Genomic DNA, 18646 nt, shown 5'->3' with positions numbered 1-18646 from the left:
TTTTGTTGTTATGTCCTCTTTTATCTCAATCTCCTTTTCTTATTTTATCTTTTTAATTAAGGGAAAAATAAATAAAACATAGCAGAAAAAAAAAAAAGCTTTGGGGAGTACAGCTCAGTGGTAGAACACTTCCCAGCACATACACACTCTGTGTTCAATCCCCGGGACCACAAAATACAAATATTAAAAATTCCTCATTGTTTATCTGAAATTCAATTTTACCTAGACATCTTCTACTGTTTAGTAACTAGTTTGGAACCTAACATAAATCAGATTGTCATCTCCGAACTCTTTCATTTACCTCTCATCCAGCCATGAGGGACAGCAAGTGTTAGGTTTTATTAAACTCCTTATGGATGAGGAGAAAGATACCTCACAGTGTGGCCTGAATTGGCCAACTATGACACCACTTGGAAAATTGAGTGGAACTGGAATGCAGAGCTGCTTGCTGTCCCTACACCCTAGGAGGCTGAGGATCCAGGGCAAGGGAAGGCCAGGCTTGGCCCAGTGCTCATAGGACTGCACATCGCTGAGGCCAACGAAGGCTGATGCAGGAGGAAGCCTCAACCCTGATAGCCGGAGCACAGGCATAAGAGCCAGGTCCAGGGCTCCAGTGAGCAGCACCAGGCTGGCTGGGAAGCGACAGCCCTGGCATGTGCTTTGGTGGCTCATAATTAATGCCTTGTACCTAGGAGTCAAGGGTAATATGTAGAGCACCTGGGTGCTACACCCACAAAAACAGCCTCAAGAGTAACAATATGCTGCAATAAAAATAATAGATTACAGGTGTGAGGCATTACGATAACACTGGTTTTTGACTTTGTGTGTGTTTAGTTCTTTATATGTTCTAGATATTAGTCCTCTGTCTGAGGAACAAATAGCTAAAATTTTTTCCCACTCTGTGAATTGTCTCTTCACTCTGTTGGTGATTTCACAGCTGTTGATTCTTTGTAGTATTTCCCATGCAGTCAGGGCTTTGTTCATGAAGTCTCTGCTTACACCCGTGTCTTCAAGAGTTCTACTTACTCTTATTTTCCAGCAGATTTATTATTTCTGTTTTTATATTTAGATCTTTGATCCATTTTGATTTTAGTTTAGTGCATGATGATAGACATGGGCCTAGGTTTAGTCCTTAGCATGTGGAAAGCCAGTTTTTATGTATTTATTTATTTATTTAGTCTTTTTTCTTTTTATCGGTACCGGGGATCGAATTCACGACTACCTGCTTGCAAGGCAGGCGCTTATGCCGAAAGCCAGTTTTTATAGCACTATTTATTGAAGAGGTTATCTTTCTTCCAGTGAATATATTTGGCCCCTTTGTCAAAGATAAGGTAGCTGAGTATGTTTGGATTCATTTCTACATCTTCTGATCTGTTCCATTGATCCTCAGGTTGTTTAGTTTTTTGCCAGCACCATGTTGTTTTTATTACAATAGCTATGCAATATAATTTCAAGTCAATGATTGTGATGCCCCCTGCCTTGCCTTTGTTTTCTAGAATTGTTTTTGATATTCTAGGTCTCTTCTGGTTCCAAATGAATTTTAGGAATGTTTTCATTAGTGCTGTGAGGAATGCTGATGATGTTTTGATTAAATTTGCTTTAAATCTGTATAACAATTTTGGAAGTATGACCATTTTTACTATATTGGTTCTTCCTATTTAACAGCATGGGATATCTTTTCATTTTCTGATATCCTCTTTGATTTTCTTTTTCAGAGTACTGAAGTTTTCAATGTAGAGATCTTTTGCATACTTTGTTAGATTGGTTTGTTTCATCTTTTTTTTTAGATGCTATTATGAAAGATGTGATTTCCCTGATTTCCCTTTCAGTGAATTTGTTATTTAGGTACAGGAATGCTGATTTTTGAGTGCTAATTTTGTATGAAGTATACAACTTAATCTGTTATGAAATCTAGAAGTTTTTGGTGGAATTTTTGGGATCTTCTAAGTAGAGCATCTTGTCACTTGCAAATAATGATAGTTTAATTTCATCCTTTCCTATTTTTATTCCTTTTATTTCTCTTTTCTAATTGCTCTTGTTAATGTTTCCAGAAATATACTGACTAGGAACAGAGATAGCAGCATTTCTTGTCCTGAGTTTAGAGTGAAATCTTTCAGTTTTTTACCATTTAGCATGATGTTTTGTGAGACACGATCTCATCTTACATATAGGCTGGTCTTGAACTCACCATGTAGTCCAGGCTGGCCTCTAACTCATGGCAATCCCCCTGCCTCAGCCTTCTCAATGCTGACCTTATAAGCAGGCACCACCATGCCTAGCATTTTTTTAAAGGAAAATAAGAAAATAATTTATTCTGAACCAAATATGAATGAACTAGCCCTGGATTATATACTCAAATTGCTATATAAAAATTTATTGTATGTTTTGCAATACATAGCGATTATATTCAGCTTGGGGGTGATAACTCATTTTATATCCAGTATTTCTTGTACTCACCACCACAACAAAATAATAATTTTATTACAGTTACTCATGGCCACAATTTTGAGGGTTACCACATCATACCAGGCCCATCCTGGAACTTTATGTTATTATTTCACACAAACAACAATCCCGTCAGGTGAGTATCACCACCAGCATTCCAGATGAGGATCACAAACATAAGGAAGTACACTCCAGATCACACAGCCATCAGAAATCAAAGCTAATCTGCTTTACTCTGAGGCCTACACGCTTCCTGTCACTCCACGGGGCTCTGAGGAAGCCCGAAGGCTCACAGAGCTCCTACCCAGGCAGTTTGTCCCGGTGGAAGAAGGGAAGCAGGGCACACCAGTGCCAGTTCCAGCTGGCTCTCCCCAACCCTTCACCTAGACAGAGATTGTGTCAGAACACCTGTGGATTCCCCTTGGGGCTAATCACCCAGGAGTAAAGTGAAGGCCCACAATGCAACTTGTTTACAGATTCCCAGGGTACTGCCCTTGTGTTTCCCAAGACTTCAGAGACTTCGGGCCACTCCCTTGTCTAAGCCAGGGTTAGTGAGTGCCTGTCTCGGGTCTGGTACTCACCTCCCTGTTGAGGTCACTTTCCACTTCCAGGCCTTTCTACCTGGCTGGGTTAACGAGGAACAGGCTACAGGCAGGAGACCTACCAGCTCCCTGCAAAGGAGAAAACAGTCTTCCAAATCAACGGGCAGCTTCATGAATTCCATTCCCAGCTCTGCAGGCCTGTTTGGCGAAACTACACAAACTTGGAAGACTACCCAAGAGATTTAAAGGGAGAAAATAATAATTGTTAGTTACTGGCATGTCTTCATTTTCACACTTATTAAAGTAAAATTGCAACCATAAGCATGGTAGCAAGTCATAGGTAGACATTAATAAAGCAGAATGAAGAGCCCAGAAATGTATCTCACACAAGGAACTGGACATCTGATAAGGGGTGCACCTTGAGTCAAAGGTGAAGTGATGAATTATTTAACAAATGCTTCTGATGAAATAGGAACTTGGAAAACTACACACTTAAAACACCACGTCACCACACACTTACAAAGCCTTCAGGCTAGAGATGCAGCTTAATAGTAGAGCACTTGCCCAGTATGAACAAGGTCCTGGGTTCAGTCCCCAGTGCTGCAAAAACCCAGGCAAACAAAACCCTTCCATGTAATTGTTTAAATGTTCAGAAAATTAACCCCTCCAAAAATCAGTGAGTTTTATATTACTTTTGAAAAAGGAAAGACTACTTAAACATAAAAGCAACAGGAAAAAGTCACAAAGGAAATGGTTAGTTGCTAAAAACTTAAAATTCTCATACAGCATCAGCAGATACATATTTGTACACTCGTGTGATTCGCTTCTTAGGACACAGTCAGAAGACTTGAGGGACATACACAAACTGTATCTGCACTAGTACAGAAAAATATGCGTGAGGACTCCTCCCTCCATGGTCTCCTCCACTCCCTTTTGTTAGGCTTTGACGCAAGTGACATTCTGATCCTGACAACTTTCACAGCAGCCTGTTTAGAACTTTTGGTCACTTTTTTAATTTAATAACTTACCTTTGTTAAATATATTTGTATATTTCCTTTATATACTAGAGATGTTATGCCAATGTCATACAGTTTCTCATTTCTATTTCTTTATTACTTGATATGCAAAAGCATTTTATAAAAAGTATATATTTGAATCTATAAAATATTCCTCTGTATCACATTTTCACTTCAAGGCTAACAATATTCACTTGTATTTTAGTATTTTGAGTTTATTTTTCATATTTGAATATTTTATTTTATCCTATTTGTTTTCACACAAAGAATAAAGTTTTATCGTTTGTATATTAACAGTTGATCCAGAGATTTTAAAAACCTCCTTTACCATGCAAACAGGATAAATTCTGATATTTATTTAAATTTACTCACACACCCCCGCACCACCATGCATACTCACATGCTCAGCTGGATTTTCCTAAATTGTCTTGTTCCACTGACCTGTCTGTTTCTTTTCTGTATTAGTTTTATGCACACTTAGTGCTGATTACTTCATTGTAAAAATGCAGGAAATCCAGTACTTCCTTTCATTTGCCTTTTTGCAGAACTGTCTTGGCTCATCTCATACTGAGTGTGAGAATTCATTTGGAATCCCACAAGATTAATAAATAAGTCAGTGTGAGCACGGACCTCTTGTGAATACTGGGTCTTCCCATCCAATAACTTGGTTTGTCTCTCCATGAATTCAAGTCCTATCTCTCTCGGGACAGTGTCATAAACATGTTATTTTGGTTTTGGTTACATATACTCCTAGCTGTTTTATTTTGGTGATGCTGCTGTGATAGACTATACTTTCCTTTATCTTCTCTAACTGGCTGCTGATATACAAGAATCAAATGTAGGTTTTCATACCTGCACACTCTTAAATTCCATTATTACCAAAAGTGTCTCCTCTCTAATATTTAGCTATCTTGTTTAATAATCTTACTCCTTATATTACTAGTGCTTTTAGATAATAGCAATGCTGATGTTTGTCTTTTTTCAGACTTTCATATGACCCGTGCTATGAGTTTTCAGTATCAAAATGATGCTGTGGGGGCTGAGCATGTGGCTCAGTGGTAGAGCTCATACACAAGGCCCTGGGTTCAATCCCAGATGATCATGGAGTTCTCATATAAGGTTGACTATATGGATACACTACCTAATGTTTTTGTCTCTGCAGTCTTAGAATAAATTTAACCTTGTTTAGTACATTCTTAAACTACATTGCTGGCATTACTTATTTATAAATTTTGTAAAGCATATTGCTGGATTGGTGATTGGTGAAAGTATATTCCATTGGTGATTGAACCCAGTCCATAGCACTGAGCTGCATCCCCTGCCCTTTTTAAAATTCTTCATTTTAGGCTTTCACTAAGCCACTCAATTGTCCAAGCTGGGCTGGAACTTGCAGTCCTCCTGTCTCAGCTTCCCAGAGTACTGGGATTACAAGTGTATGCAAACATAATCAGCTTTCCTTTATTTTTTATAACTGCATGTTATTTTTATAATAAATTATTTTAAAGGAGATGGGTAAAGATATAGTAGCGGTTATCACTGAGAAAGGGAAATGAGCCGTGAGCTTTACAGTCTTTATCCCCTTGTGAATCTCGTCACCCATCAGCACTTTCCCCTTGTGGTCTGTGCCCCAACCCTGCCGACAAAAATCTAAAAATATGCATGTTTACAGAGAACAGAATTACTTTTGACTGTGCTTCAAACCCAGGACTTCTCAAATCATGAAAAGCCAGTTCAAACTAATCTCAGAACACACTGAGCGGGAAACCCCATGGCTGTTAAATGGGGACAGGAGAGCAATGACTCTTTATTCTGATCACTGTAGTTTGGAAACTAGAGTCGGGTATTAGCCATGCTTTTGCTATTTTGAAAGCAGACAATTTGTCTGAGGATTTCAGCAAAACTAGGAAGTCTCGCTTCTACAGAAAAATCTCCATCAGAGACTGAGAGAGACAAGAGGGATTTCAAACAGTCGTAGCCACACACACACTGCATCTGGGCCCTCACAGACTCAGCCAGGCAGATACCGACATCTTTCTTCCAAAGTTTCTGAAGCACGGCACCCACTTTGACTTCTTTGAGATGTTTTTCTTTTTGAATTCTTGCTTTGTGAGTCATTTTTTTATTTAAAAAACTTTTTATTGCCTTTATCCAGATGATCAAGTTAACCCTCAACTGAAGGCAGGAAAGGCTGGGACCAGGAGGCACTCAGACTCGTAAGACATTTTATCAGCCCACTCTGTGCACCAATGGTTAAAAAACAAAAACTAGTCACTAGGCAGAAGAATCCTAAAGGATGTCTAAATGTGTCAAGACTTTGCTGTTGGGTCAGCTGTAAACACCTGCTGGGCAGGGTGGCACACTTCTGTAATCCCAGCACTTGGGGGAGGCTGGATAGGAAGGTTGGCAAGAGTCTGAGGCCAGCTGGAGTACAGAGAGAGACCCTGTCTCAAAGAAGAAGAAGAAGAAGAAGAAGAAGAAGAAGAAGAAGAAGAAGAAGAAGAAGAAGAAGAAGAGGAGGAAGAAAGAGGAGGAGGAGGAAGAGGGGGAGGGGGGAGGGGGAGGAGGAGGAAGAAGAAGAAGAGGAAGAAGAAGAGGAAGAAGAAGAAAAGATATAACACAAATTTTTCTTTCCAAGGAATTCACAATCTAAGGAAAGACTTTAAAAAAGCAATTACACTATTACAGGACCCATAAAAAGATTTACAAAAGGTGAGGTGAGAACTTCAAGAAGATTCCCTACCTGGTAGTTTCCCACAGGAGCTGGTGCCCAGGCTGGAAGGACCCACCAAAGCTGCCAGGCCAGGAAGCCTGGTAAGAAACCAGGACTCTACCTACTGCAGGAATACTTGTTGAATCTACCACACCACGCAGTGTAAGACTCACCATGAATTTCTCAGCAATCGGCCCACCACTGGCACAACCCTGAGAATGAGTCTCCTTGCGTTTGCCTCCTACGCACCTCACTAGTCCTGATCCTGTTTAAAGTACATGTTTTTTGAAAAGAATTTACATTTCTAAAGCAGTTTTATGTTCACATCAAAGGTAAGAGGAAGGTATTTTACCCCGAAACATGCAAGGCTTCTCCAGGATCAACATTCCCTACCCCGCCACACATCTGTCACCACTGGTAACCCTACATGGACACAGCCTTGTCACTCAAAGTTCTTGGTTTAGAATGGAGTCCCCTCCCACAGTTACACACCCTGTGGGTCTCGACAAATGTACAGTGACATGGAGCCACCTGTATAGTGTCATACAGGGTAGTATATGACCCAAAAAATCTTCTGTGTTCAACTGTCAGTAGAATCCACTTATGCACACATTGGGAGATCACTTTCTTTGTTAGCATCAGAACAGAGATTTAAGCCCAAGCCTGCTTTGCATTCACCATCTGAAGATCATTGGGAATAATATTTGGCCATCTGCAGCTATGCAAAGCAGCCAGTGACATTGTCCTTATGGCCAGGACTTGTGCACCTGACTTCCACAACTCTTTCAAAACTGACCCAACAGTTCAAGGCCTGGAAAGAAACCTAGCCTCGCCTGGGTTTTGCATTTCCTCTGCAAAGCTTCTTCTTTCTTTTGAATGCAAAGAAGCTCCTTCTTTCCCTCAATGCCACATTACAGCAATGAAATGACTTCTGAAAATCAGAAGCTTTTAGCAAAGAAAAGAAGGTTTTTAGCAAACTATCCAAATTTAGAAGATTCTAAGATCTATTCTGAGATTTGGCTGTTTCTACTGCATTGGATTCCATTGTGTGACACATATATCATTGTGTGACTTTTCTGAAGACATTAAGTAGTAATTAAGATTCAAATTTTAAGTTAAAAGTAATCATACAAGGTGTTGTCTAAGCAAAGGACAAAGAGGCAAGATGAACCAAGCAGATGTGCCAAGCCAAGTCCTCCTGTGTACAGAGGCCAACACCCCTGACCCACATAGCTGCTGGCAAGTTCCCGTCATCAAGCATGAAAGGCACAGCTGGGGACTGACAAATGACCTAGAGCCAAGGGTGCTTCTGTGAGACCCATGAGTCAAGGGTGAGTTTTACTCTTTTGGATGGCTGACTAAAATTTGAAAGAATAATGCTTTATAACACACCAAAGGGGCCAGGGATTCAGCTCAATGACGCAGTGCTAACCTGGCAGACATGAGGTCCTGAGTTCAACTCCTGGTCCCTCCCCCTCAAAAAAAATGGAAATTTCATGAAACTCTAATTTCAGTGTCTCTAGATACAGCTGTATTGAGACATATGATAAAGCCCAATTTTAGAAATAATAAAATGTGGAAAACTCTGATACCTTTGGAGGGAACTAAGGATTATCTGCTCTGCTCCCATGTTTAGACAGAAGGGACAAAAAGAGACAGGAGCTCAGAAGGGACAAAAAGAGACAGAAAGACAAACGTCAGGAGGAGTTCACTTGTTGATGTCTTTCTTAAACTTGTAAAGTGGAGATGCCTGTGTTTACATAAGAGTCAAGAGAGAAAAGAGACCAGGTACAGTTTATACCTCAGGGAGACAAGAACATGAAGAGATTAGGTATTTCTAGCAAACTCCTAAGTCCCCATGTTATAGGTGAAGGATTCAAAGGCTTAACAAGGCCAAATGACTCATGAACGCTCACCTGGCTTGTAACCGGCTGAACCAAGTCTTCAGTCCAGGCCGGTCTGACTCCAAGCCCATGTTCCTAGCTGCTGAGCTGCCTAACCTCCCACTTCACAGGCAGATTAACACAGTATATTAGCGAGGGTTCTCCAGAGGAACAGAGCGGGTAGAGTGTGCATACGAGAAGAGATTGGTTAGTTTGGCTTACAGGATCAGCAGAGCTGGGGAACTAGTGGCTGCTCAGCCCAAGAAGCTGGAAGCCTCAGAACAAGACCAGGGTGCAGCCCGCCTCAGGCTAAAGGCCGGGAAGCTCCCTAACAGTCACTGGTGTGAGTCCTCATTGAAGAGCTGAGGAAGCTGCAGGTAATGACAGCAGCAAGAAAGGCACCTGCTCAGCAGTCAAGCTTTGGGCACATGTGTGCTACCCCCTCCTCCGTGTTTCTTGGGTCCATCTGGGCCCCAGCCTGTTGGACATGCCCTTACCTTCAGGTTGGGTCTTCCCCCACCCTACATCACTGTGTGCCAGCCGTCTCTCAAACACCATGATAGACACACCCAGAAGTGTACTTACTGACTTTCCAGGTGTCTCCCTACCCAGCCTAATGCACAGGTAAGACTAAGCAAACAGCCAAGATTCACACAAACAGAGAGCCTGAGTCCCCCCGAGATACTGTTGGAGTCAGAAGCCCTGCTCCCTGTTTACACATGATACTGCTTCCCTATTAAAAGCTGTATTCCCAATTTCTACAGACAGCTTTTTGCAGAGGGTGTTTTGTTTTGGTTTGGTTTGGTTTTTTGTCTATTTGAGGCAGACTTTTACTATGCAGTTCAGGCTGGCCTTGAATTCATTTTGTAGTTCAGGTTGGCTGCAAACTCACAACAATCCTCCTGCCTCAGCCTCCGGAGTGCTGGGATTGCAGGCACATGCCACCACTCTTGGCTTGTACTGATTTTTATAGAAAGGCTTTACACTTTTCCCGTGAAACTTTTCCCTTGGAAAAGTCAGATGGTATCAACCACCCTTTCATTACTTCTATGACGATGTATAGAAACTCAGAATTTTAAGACCAGAGGTATCCCCCTCCTGTATAACAGAAACAGAGTAAAAGAGTGAGTATATTGAAGAACATCCCTGAAAAGTCAAATGTCCAAAAGGCAGTGGGGATGCTGGGCAAGCGTGAGGTTTCCCATAGCAGTCTCCTGGGGTACTGCAGGAACCTACCATAAGTCCTCAAGTGTGACAGCAAATTAAAGCCCCAGCAGGGTGACTGTACCCTGGCTTCTCCCCACAGAGTGATGATTTGCTTCTCATCCCCTCTAGCTGGCTGGTGGCAGGTAGCAGCCTGAGTCACCGGGAAGGGACTGGGCTATCTGGGGTTATACATCCTCCTTCCCACGACAGAGGCCTCCGCCTAGCGAATGCGTCTGTAAACGTCTCCGCCTACAACTTGCGGAGTCCCCACCCCTACCCCCATGTGTGTTTGGAACGACTGGCCAAAGCTGGAGCGACCATTTCTTTGCTTGCTAGACAATAGGAGGATAAGGGGGACACACAATGGCACTGACAGGAGACACACTAAGTCAAAATGAGAAACAGGAAGCTGTTCAACAGGGACACATCTTGTGATAACTGCAGCTCGAAAATAACACAAGTCCCCCCTCACGTGGTGTCTCACACCTCCAACTAGTGCTGTGACTGCTTCGTAAAGGGAAGTCACCACAGCCGAAAGAGCTCCTCTCCCCCTTGCAAGGCTGGGTCTCTGGAAGCCAGGGATGCTGGACCAAGGCCTGTGGCGTGGGGCTCTCCCTCTGCAGTGTTTTAAGCCTTCTCTAAGCAGGGGTCAAAGGGCAAGTGGGACTTCAGAGAGGTCACAGGGCAGCCACAGCAGGGGACAAACAACGGGAGGACTGACAACTCTAACCTAAAGCTTCTCCTCCCCACCTTCCAGTGTTAAGTGGCTGGGTAGCCAGGTGCAGCAGGCGCTGGGTAACTCAAGTTGGGCTGGGCCTGCATAAAACACGTCTTGAGTTTCTAGAAAAGGAGTAAGCAGTTTTAACTTCTTTTAGGCAGTAAAACCCACTGGAGAGGAAGCTCTCTCTTCCCTGCTGTGGCAGGGGCAGCCAAGGCAGGGGCCTAAAAAGTTCCACTCAGCCCCGCCTACATATTAGCTTATGGGGGTGGGGAGGAGCTGTTTATGAATTGATATCTTGGCTCGCGGGACTGTTCAACAGGAATCTCAGGGGCAAGGCCTAGGCACTAAGCAGTTTTACCAAATCTTCCCCTCCCCCAAAAACCAAGCTGTGCAGCCCACGCAGCCTAAAAGCGGAGGAAGGAGCCCTCTACCAACTGGAGCGCCCATAGCAGCCACTAGGTTCAGACTCAAAAGTTAGCGTCAGCGGCCCTGAGTCACAGGCCCCAGCCTCTGAAATAGTGCTCCAGGAGTGTGGCTGGCTTCCTCTCTACCTCCCCACGCTGCTTCAGGGAGCGGCTGTGCAGTTATGTTGCTCTTTGGAAACAAACACTTCACTTCCTACTGGGAGGTCCATCAAGATTCCCCCACCCTGGCCAGTCCAGCCCTCCCTCCGGGGAGCCTTACTCAGGGTAGATCAAAGCAGGAGCAGACAGTGGCCGGAGCTGAGTTGAGTTACACTGGTATCAGTCCAGGCAGGACTAACCAGGGAGTCCTGGAGCAGCTCTGATGCCTAAGTCCCGGATGTTCAAGCCCTTCCTTCAAGTCTGAGCTGGCAAGGACCCAAAAGACCCCTCTTTGCTTTAATTAGAAGCATTAGCTTCTATTGCTTGCAATCAAAGAACTCTAATTAATGGCTTTATTGATCAAAGAAGATTAAGTTTTGCTCTGGTGAGTCTCTCTAAGCTTCAGTTGCTTAAAACGGGAAGAGAGGTTCTTGCTCTTAATGTACACCCAGCACAGTCCCCTGGGTCCCAGCTGTCTGTCTTCCCCTGCAGAGGCCCCAGGGCGATGGAACAGCCGTCCCTGGAATATCACCAGTCATTGTGGCAGGAGAAAGGAGCCCAGGCAGGAGACACCCATCAAACCCTCGGCCCCGCAGAGATATTGCAGGGCTTCCAGTTCATGTGTCAGAGCCCAGCAGTGTTCCTCTGGCCTGCCCAACAGCAGAGTGCAACCATGCAGTGCAAGATTTGGCCAAGAGCACAACTAGTCTTCAACTACACTAGGATAACAATGATTCAATTATACTGAAGACAAATCAGCTACAGTGGAGGTTCAGTAAGATTTTGTGGGCTAGCTTGAAAATCTGACCACTATTCAAAACAGTGTTCCTACAGGAAAATAAATGAAGTTCCAAGCTGGGAACTTAGTAAGTTTGGAACACAATCTATTAGTAAGTTCATATTAGTTCATATTAAGATATTATTTTAGAAACACAGTCCCAGAATTTGACAGGCCGGATTAAATTATTCAACCATAGCCTTGAGATCCAGTACCAGGTACATGTTTTACAGGGTTTATTTTAAAGTTAGTAAAATCCAACAAAGCAAAGCAGAATAAAGCCAATCAAAACAAAGCAGCAAAACTGGAACAGAACTTCAGAGCAGGATACTAGGAAAACAAACAGTAGCTACCACAGTATATCTTGTTATCTTCACAACAGTTTTCCATTCTATCAGATGTAGCAAAATCAAACCAAAATAGAATAAAACCAATCAAAACAATATTAAATAAAGCAAATCAATCAGAACAAAGCAAAACAGTGAGAATATTGGATTTCAAAGACAAGATCGAAGGAAATCCCCGAATTTGCTCTATAGCATACTGTCATCCTCCCAATAAATGCTCAGATCGCTGGCCCAAGTCAACCAAAGAATGTAAGCATTCAGTTGCTGTATGTACCTTGGTTGCTATCAGCTCAACTTGTCCTCCAAACCAGGGGGTTGGAGAGGGTTGATTCTCAGCCCGCCCACCAGTAGGCTTATGGGAGGCGCTGACTTTTCCTGGAAGCCGTGCAGCATGCATGACTTACCAGAAAGGCTGTCTGGTTGTCTTCTTGTTGGATCCTCAGGGTCGCAGCCAAAAAAAAGCCATTTAAAATGTACTAAAATACAGCCAGGTGTGATGGCACACACCTGTAATCCCAGCACTCAAGAAGCTGAGGCAGGAGGATTATTGCAAGTTCAAGACCAGTCTGGGTTACAAAATGAGCTCAAGGCCTGCCTGAACTGCACAGTGACACCCTGTCTCAAAAAGACAAAAAGAAAAAGAAAAAAAAAAGAAAGTTACTAACATATAAACCTTTTTTTTTCAGTCTCTCTCCCCATCTCTTTCTCTGTCATGATTTTTTCTTTACCATTAAATAAACTGTTTTTAATAAAGAGAAAGTAAAACTTAAAAATCACTAACTAGAGTTTTACTCTTAACTTCAAATGTGAATATAAGAGTTTTTGTTTGCTTGGTTGCTTTTTATTTTTCTTATTTTGTTTTTATTTTTTCAGTACTGGGAATTAAAGCCAAGGCCTTCCCACTGAGTTACATCCCCAGCCCATTTTTAGGGTCTCACTAAGTTGCCCAGGTTGGGTTCAAAATTGTGACCCTCTTACCTTAGTCTCCCTGATTACAGGGGCTGCTGAGATGACAGGCCTGTGCCACCAGGTCTGATTTCAAATATAAGAGCATTTTACACCCTTTGCATTGCAGACTTGCTATATACTTATGTCTTTTGTTCTTATCAGAACAGTGGAAATGCTACACAAAATTGGGTCAACTCATTTTATTTAGTATTTTAATTCAAGGCAGACAACCAGCATCCTGCCTTCAGCTTACTGACCAGTGAGGGCAGATGGAAAGGAGGGGCAGTAGGACTGCCCTCTGTCTTCATTTTCAGTGTTAAGTCACTGGCCCATACAGGGAAGGGACAGGAGTAAGACAGAACATAACAGGGCTCCAGTTCCTCCTTCCTTCTGTGTTTAAAGCCTGATCTACCTGGGCACCACCGATGCACAGCCTTTCAGACTGTCAGAAGTTCTGCTTCCTTGGGGTTATTATGGTTTGGATAGAAGGTGTCCCACTCCCAAAGTCTCATGGGTTTAAGGGTGAGGTTTTGGAGGTGACTGGATCATGGGGGCACCGTTAGCCGGCTTGCTGTTGTAAGGTGGGGCCTGGTTGGAGGGGGACTGTTGGGAGTGTCACCCAAAGGGTATCGCTCCTCAACTCCTTGTTTCTCTCTCTGCTTCCTGACCACAATGACGTGAGCAGTTTTCTTCCATCAGACGTTCACACCATGCTCTTCCTGCCTTGGACTATGGACTGAATCCTCAAAATTGTAAGCCAAACTTAGACCTCTCTGCCTTTAAATTGTGGGCACGGGGTGTTGTGTTCCAGTGATGGGAAGATGATTAAAACAGGTGTAGACACTTTCTTCTGACCTGCGTTGTAGGCCGCTGTACTCCACACACATGACCCATTAGAAGGAGATCTGTGTTCCTGGGCATCGTGAGTGCTCCCTGCAAATACAGGGGGAGGGGCTGATGTTGAATACACAAGTTAAATGTATCTCTCTCACATGCGTGCTCCATGTGAGAGAAACCCCACTGGACTTTAGTCCCAAAGCAGATATTCAAGGAAAAATTTCTTAAGAATTTTGAATTGATGACAACAGGGCACTAAACCAAACACAAACCCCTCCTCAGTTTCTCTGTGATTACACATCACATCCCCTAGATGACAATCTTTTCTCCTCACCCTTAACCCTCCCACAAAATCAACTCATTTCAGAGTTAATAACTTGGAGTACACTGTACTAAGGGGAAGGAAGAGGGCTTGAGTATGGGGCTACCATTATTCACTCATCCACAGTACTGACTGAGCACCTAACGTGTCACATCCTTCTTTATGTGCTGGAGATAAAACAGTAAGCAAAAAGCCCTGGTCTCATGAAGTTTACTTTCTGCTAGGAAAGAGATAGCTAGTAAACAGAATATATAATAAAACATATAGTACATGACATGGTGCTAAGTGCCAAGGAAGAAAAATAAACCAGGAAAGGAGTAGGAAAGATTGGAGGGGTGCAGGTTACGGCTTTGGATGCTGACATACAGAGGTTTTCACAGGCACACAGTAGTGAGAAGGAGAGACACTGATGGGGAGATGGGCGGTGCTGAGGATGGGAACCCCGGCTGTGATCTGTGTCTCCGAGGAGCCTCTTCTCGCTGGAAATGAGTTTCACTGAATGTAAGGGGTGAACAAAGTCTCAGTTCTTGTAGCCCCAAATAGTTCAGGAGCCCACATTTCAATCAGCCTCTCAGTCAAACCTTCCACATCCATGGTTAAATAAGCTAGCTGATTACAGACACCATAATTTAAGCCAAGATTGGTGTGAGTGAGTGTGTGTGTGTGTGTGTGTGTGTGTGTGACTCCACAGCTTATCCTGTAAGCCATATGTCCAGTCTGCCTGGTGGAAGACAGTGGGGGAGATGTGTTCCGTGGGATTGCTTTTTTCTGCCCCGCTCAAACTACACCAGACCCACAAAACACCACACAGCCAGGGAGACCATTCAATCCACTCTCCAAGACAAGTGCTTCCTAATTCCTGTTCATGTTTTAAAATGAGGTTACAGCCTGGAATGGTAGACAACTGTAATCTCAACACTCAGGAGGCTGAGGCAGGCGAATCATTGGGAGTTCAAGACAAGCCTGAACTACATAGTGAAACCTTGTCTCAAAAAGAAAGAAGAAAATGAGGTTACAATGCATTTCTTGACAAATACAATACTTGACAGGTAGGGGCAGGGATATAGCTCAGTGGCAAAAGCACCTGCCTGGCAAGCAAGGTTATAAGTTTCAGTCCTAGTACCCTCCACCCTAAAAATTAAAAAATACTTAACAGATATGAAGATGGAAATTTCTAAAAACAATTCTGATTTCCTCTTTATCACTTGCTTTTATAGTGTTTTCTTCTCTCTTCTGGTAAATCAGTAAATCAGGATTACCAGAAGGTTCTCTGGGACCCTGTTCTCAATGCAGTTTTACGTCCCAGGTTCAAATTCCACTTCTATTTTTTTTTTAAATCTACGTGTTGGGGGAGAATAAAGTACACTGTCACTTCTAAAAGTGAAAATGTTGGTGCACACCTGTAGTCCCACCACTTTGGGATCTTGAGGCGGGAGGAGCACAAGTTTCAGCATGTGCAACTTACTGACTGAGCGAGACCTTATTTTAAAATAAAAACTAAAATGGGCTGGAGATGAAGCTCAGTTGGAAAGTTCTGGGTTCAATCTCCAGAATGCAAAATAAGAAGAAATTAGCGTGAAATACGCTAACCATTCAGTCCCAGCTCTGGGCACTGCACCCTGCACAGAGCTGAATTCGAAAGTTAATGTTTAGCCTGTTCTTCCTGTTCTCCAAGCTTGTGCTCTCTGCAGAGTCCTGGATGCCAGGGCCATGGGTGGAGGAGACTGTGGTGCTCACCACCCAGCCCTGCGCATTCTGGGATCCCTCACTGGCTACTCATCCATTCGCCACTCTGATCAGACCTAGGGCTGAACAGGCCCTGGCACGATTATTTGCAGGCAGATTCTGCCCACATGCCTCCTGCAATGACACTGGCAGCTCTGACGCTGGCTTTGTCTCCTGCCTCATTGTTCCATTCTGACTGTTTCTGCATTTTGAAGCCCTTTACAAACTTCATGAAGCTGAAGAGTCAAGAAAAGAGGCAGTCAGACAGGACACACTGATTGTACTATTCTTACCAGTCCACCCAATTCCAAGGAGCTCCTGTATCCTGAATAGATAATACAAGGCGGGCCAGGTGGTTAGCTCAGCAGCACAGATTAGTATGCAGCTGCACCCTGTTGACGCTGTTACCATAGATTAGCATGCAACTTTCTGGACAAAAATTCAAAGCAGCGCAGGTTCCTCAATGGTAACAAATGTACTTCTTTGGGGCAGGGTGTGATGGCAGAGGAGGCTATGTGTGGGCATAGGAGAGCTTTACCATTGGCTGGGTTTTCTGGAAACCTAGGTCTGCTCTTTAAAAAAATACATTAAAGACTAAAAAACTGTATAAGGAAATATAACTGTAAATTTAAAAGATATAGAAATTTGCCTTTTTCTGGCCCTGAATCAAGGCTGGCAGCTTCCTGATGCTGTTGGTTTCAAGCAGGAGCCTAAAGAGATGTCTTTCTATGGTCTGTTGGCCATTTCAGAACTTGGGCAGTGAAGTGGTTAATTCATTAGAAAGAAACAGCTTGAAGCAAACCCCACCACCACCACTGTGAGCGGCTGTGAGTGTGGCAGGCTCTGGTGGCCCAGGACAGGAGCCACCAGCTTTTACTGGGAACCGCACCATGCTGGGACCTGGAGCACCCTAGCTGGGAAACCAAGCAACCCCTCCCGCTTGCCTGTTTTGTTTTGTTGAACTTCAATATACATGAAAGTATGGAAAGCTATTTTGAAGAGAATGAGAGATTCTACGACAGCCCTTAGTGACTTCCCTATTGTCTGGTTTTAAAAACCTAAAACGCCTTCCTCATTCTTTTCGGATCAGTTTTACACTATGTTGTTTTGTATGACTTCTCTGTATGTGAAGACATGGACAACTATTTAGAAGAAAACAAGAGACAATTGATAGACAGTGAAGATCTCAGGTCATCTAGCTTTGAAATTTGTATCTCTTACATTGCTTTCTTATGTCCTATTTTGTTCTCTTTTGTTGTGTTTAATTTTACCCCCTTTAAAATAAAAATTTAAAAAATTTATAAGAAAAGAAATTTGCCTTTTTAAAACTTTTTGTAACATAATCTCAATTGTCTACATAGATCATAGGATGGAATAAAATGAAATGAAAATTAATAATAAAAATATTCATTATCCTTAGCAGCTATTTGCACATAATGTGAAGTTTAAGTGTATGTTCACACTGAACATCTTAGCTCATTGAACATTCATTAAAACATTTGCTTACCCCTGCACTATACACTTAACTTCTTACCAACTTTTTAAAGATAGCTATGAGGAAAGTGCTGCTACCATCCCTTTTGTATTGAAAGAGAACAGGTTTAAATAGGTTAAGAAAACTAAATCAAGCCACACAGCCATAAATGACTGAGCTGGGAAATTAGCATTCATTGATCAGAGAAAAAGTACAGGAGAAGGGAAGTCATTAAATATTTTTGGCTAAAAGGAAACAAAATAAGCATGTAAAAATGTTTTAATTAAAACCAAACAAAAACACTTACTTCTAATGAGTAACCTATAGCTGACTGATGTGGAGAAAAGATTTTTTTTAAAAGTAAATAGAGGGACACAGAATATGAGTAGTACTTTATAAATGATACACACTTATTAAAGAGTGGGAGGTATTTTTTATTCTATTGAATAAAAAAATAAAGCTGAGTTTGGAGAAAGTAAATAGGGTGAGAGTGTTCACAAACAAGAGAACGGAGCAAGATGGTGGCATAGGCAGTGTCACTTACATGACTTCCACACTAGAGTAACTGGCTTCAGCATGAGAGTCTTATGTTAGTGTCAAATGTGCAGATGTACTTTAAAATTACTTAAATCTCTGATTAAGCAAACAAAACAAACCTTAGAGATTTTAATTGTTTAGTGTGGATGCCACTGTCTGCCCTCCTTCCTCTCATGAGTCTAAATACAACTCAGCCAGGGTAAATCATGACCCAGCTGTCCTCCTAGCAAGCCTTGGGCCATGGGATTCTGGTGGGATGAGTGTTTCACTGTGCACAGCGTGCACAGTGTGGACAAGTTTGGAGCACACCACGGCCCCTACAACCAATGATTTCATCAGGGTCTATCTGAAGAAATAGTCACCTCCCTGAATGACTATGCGAGTCTCTTCCTAAAAGATTTTCTGAAAGAGCCCTACCACAGCTGGGGTTTGGCCCTGAGTGCCATTGTAGAATGCAGCCTCCAGGGCAAAGAGGCTGACGGCTGTCCTTCTGCTCCTCTGACTCCATTCAAACACCAGAACCACCCAGACCCATGAGATGAACCATTAGAGAAGTCACATTCACTGTCAACAGTGAGTCCTCCCACTCTCT

The 18646-nt window shown here is 42.8% G+C and overlaps 1 non-coding gene across 1 annotated transcript; it reads left to right on the top strand.

Moving 5' to 3' along the window:
• Positions 1-16698: 16698 nt before the first annotated feature.
• LOC111754647 (small nucleolar RNA SNORA2/SNORA34 family) lies at positions 16699-16835 on the top strand. The gene has a single exon (XR_002789329.1). It is a non-coding gene; the product is annotated as a small nucleolar RNA SNORA2/SNORA34 family (small nucleolar RNA).
• The last annotated feature ends 1811 nt before the right edge of the window (positions 16836-18646 follow it).

Source organism: Cavia porcellus, unplaced genomic scaffold, assembly GCF_034190915.1.
Source record: "Cavia porcellus strain 051 isolate PalLab524CR breed Dunkin Hartley unplaced genomic scaffold, mCavPor4.1 scaffold_10, whole genome shotgun sequence".
NCBI lineage: Eukaryota > Metazoa > Chordata > Mammalia > Rodentia > Caviidae > Cavia > Cavia porcellus.
Note: the sequence above shows the minus strand (reverse complement) of the source record. Positions and strands in the feature narration are given on the sequence as shown.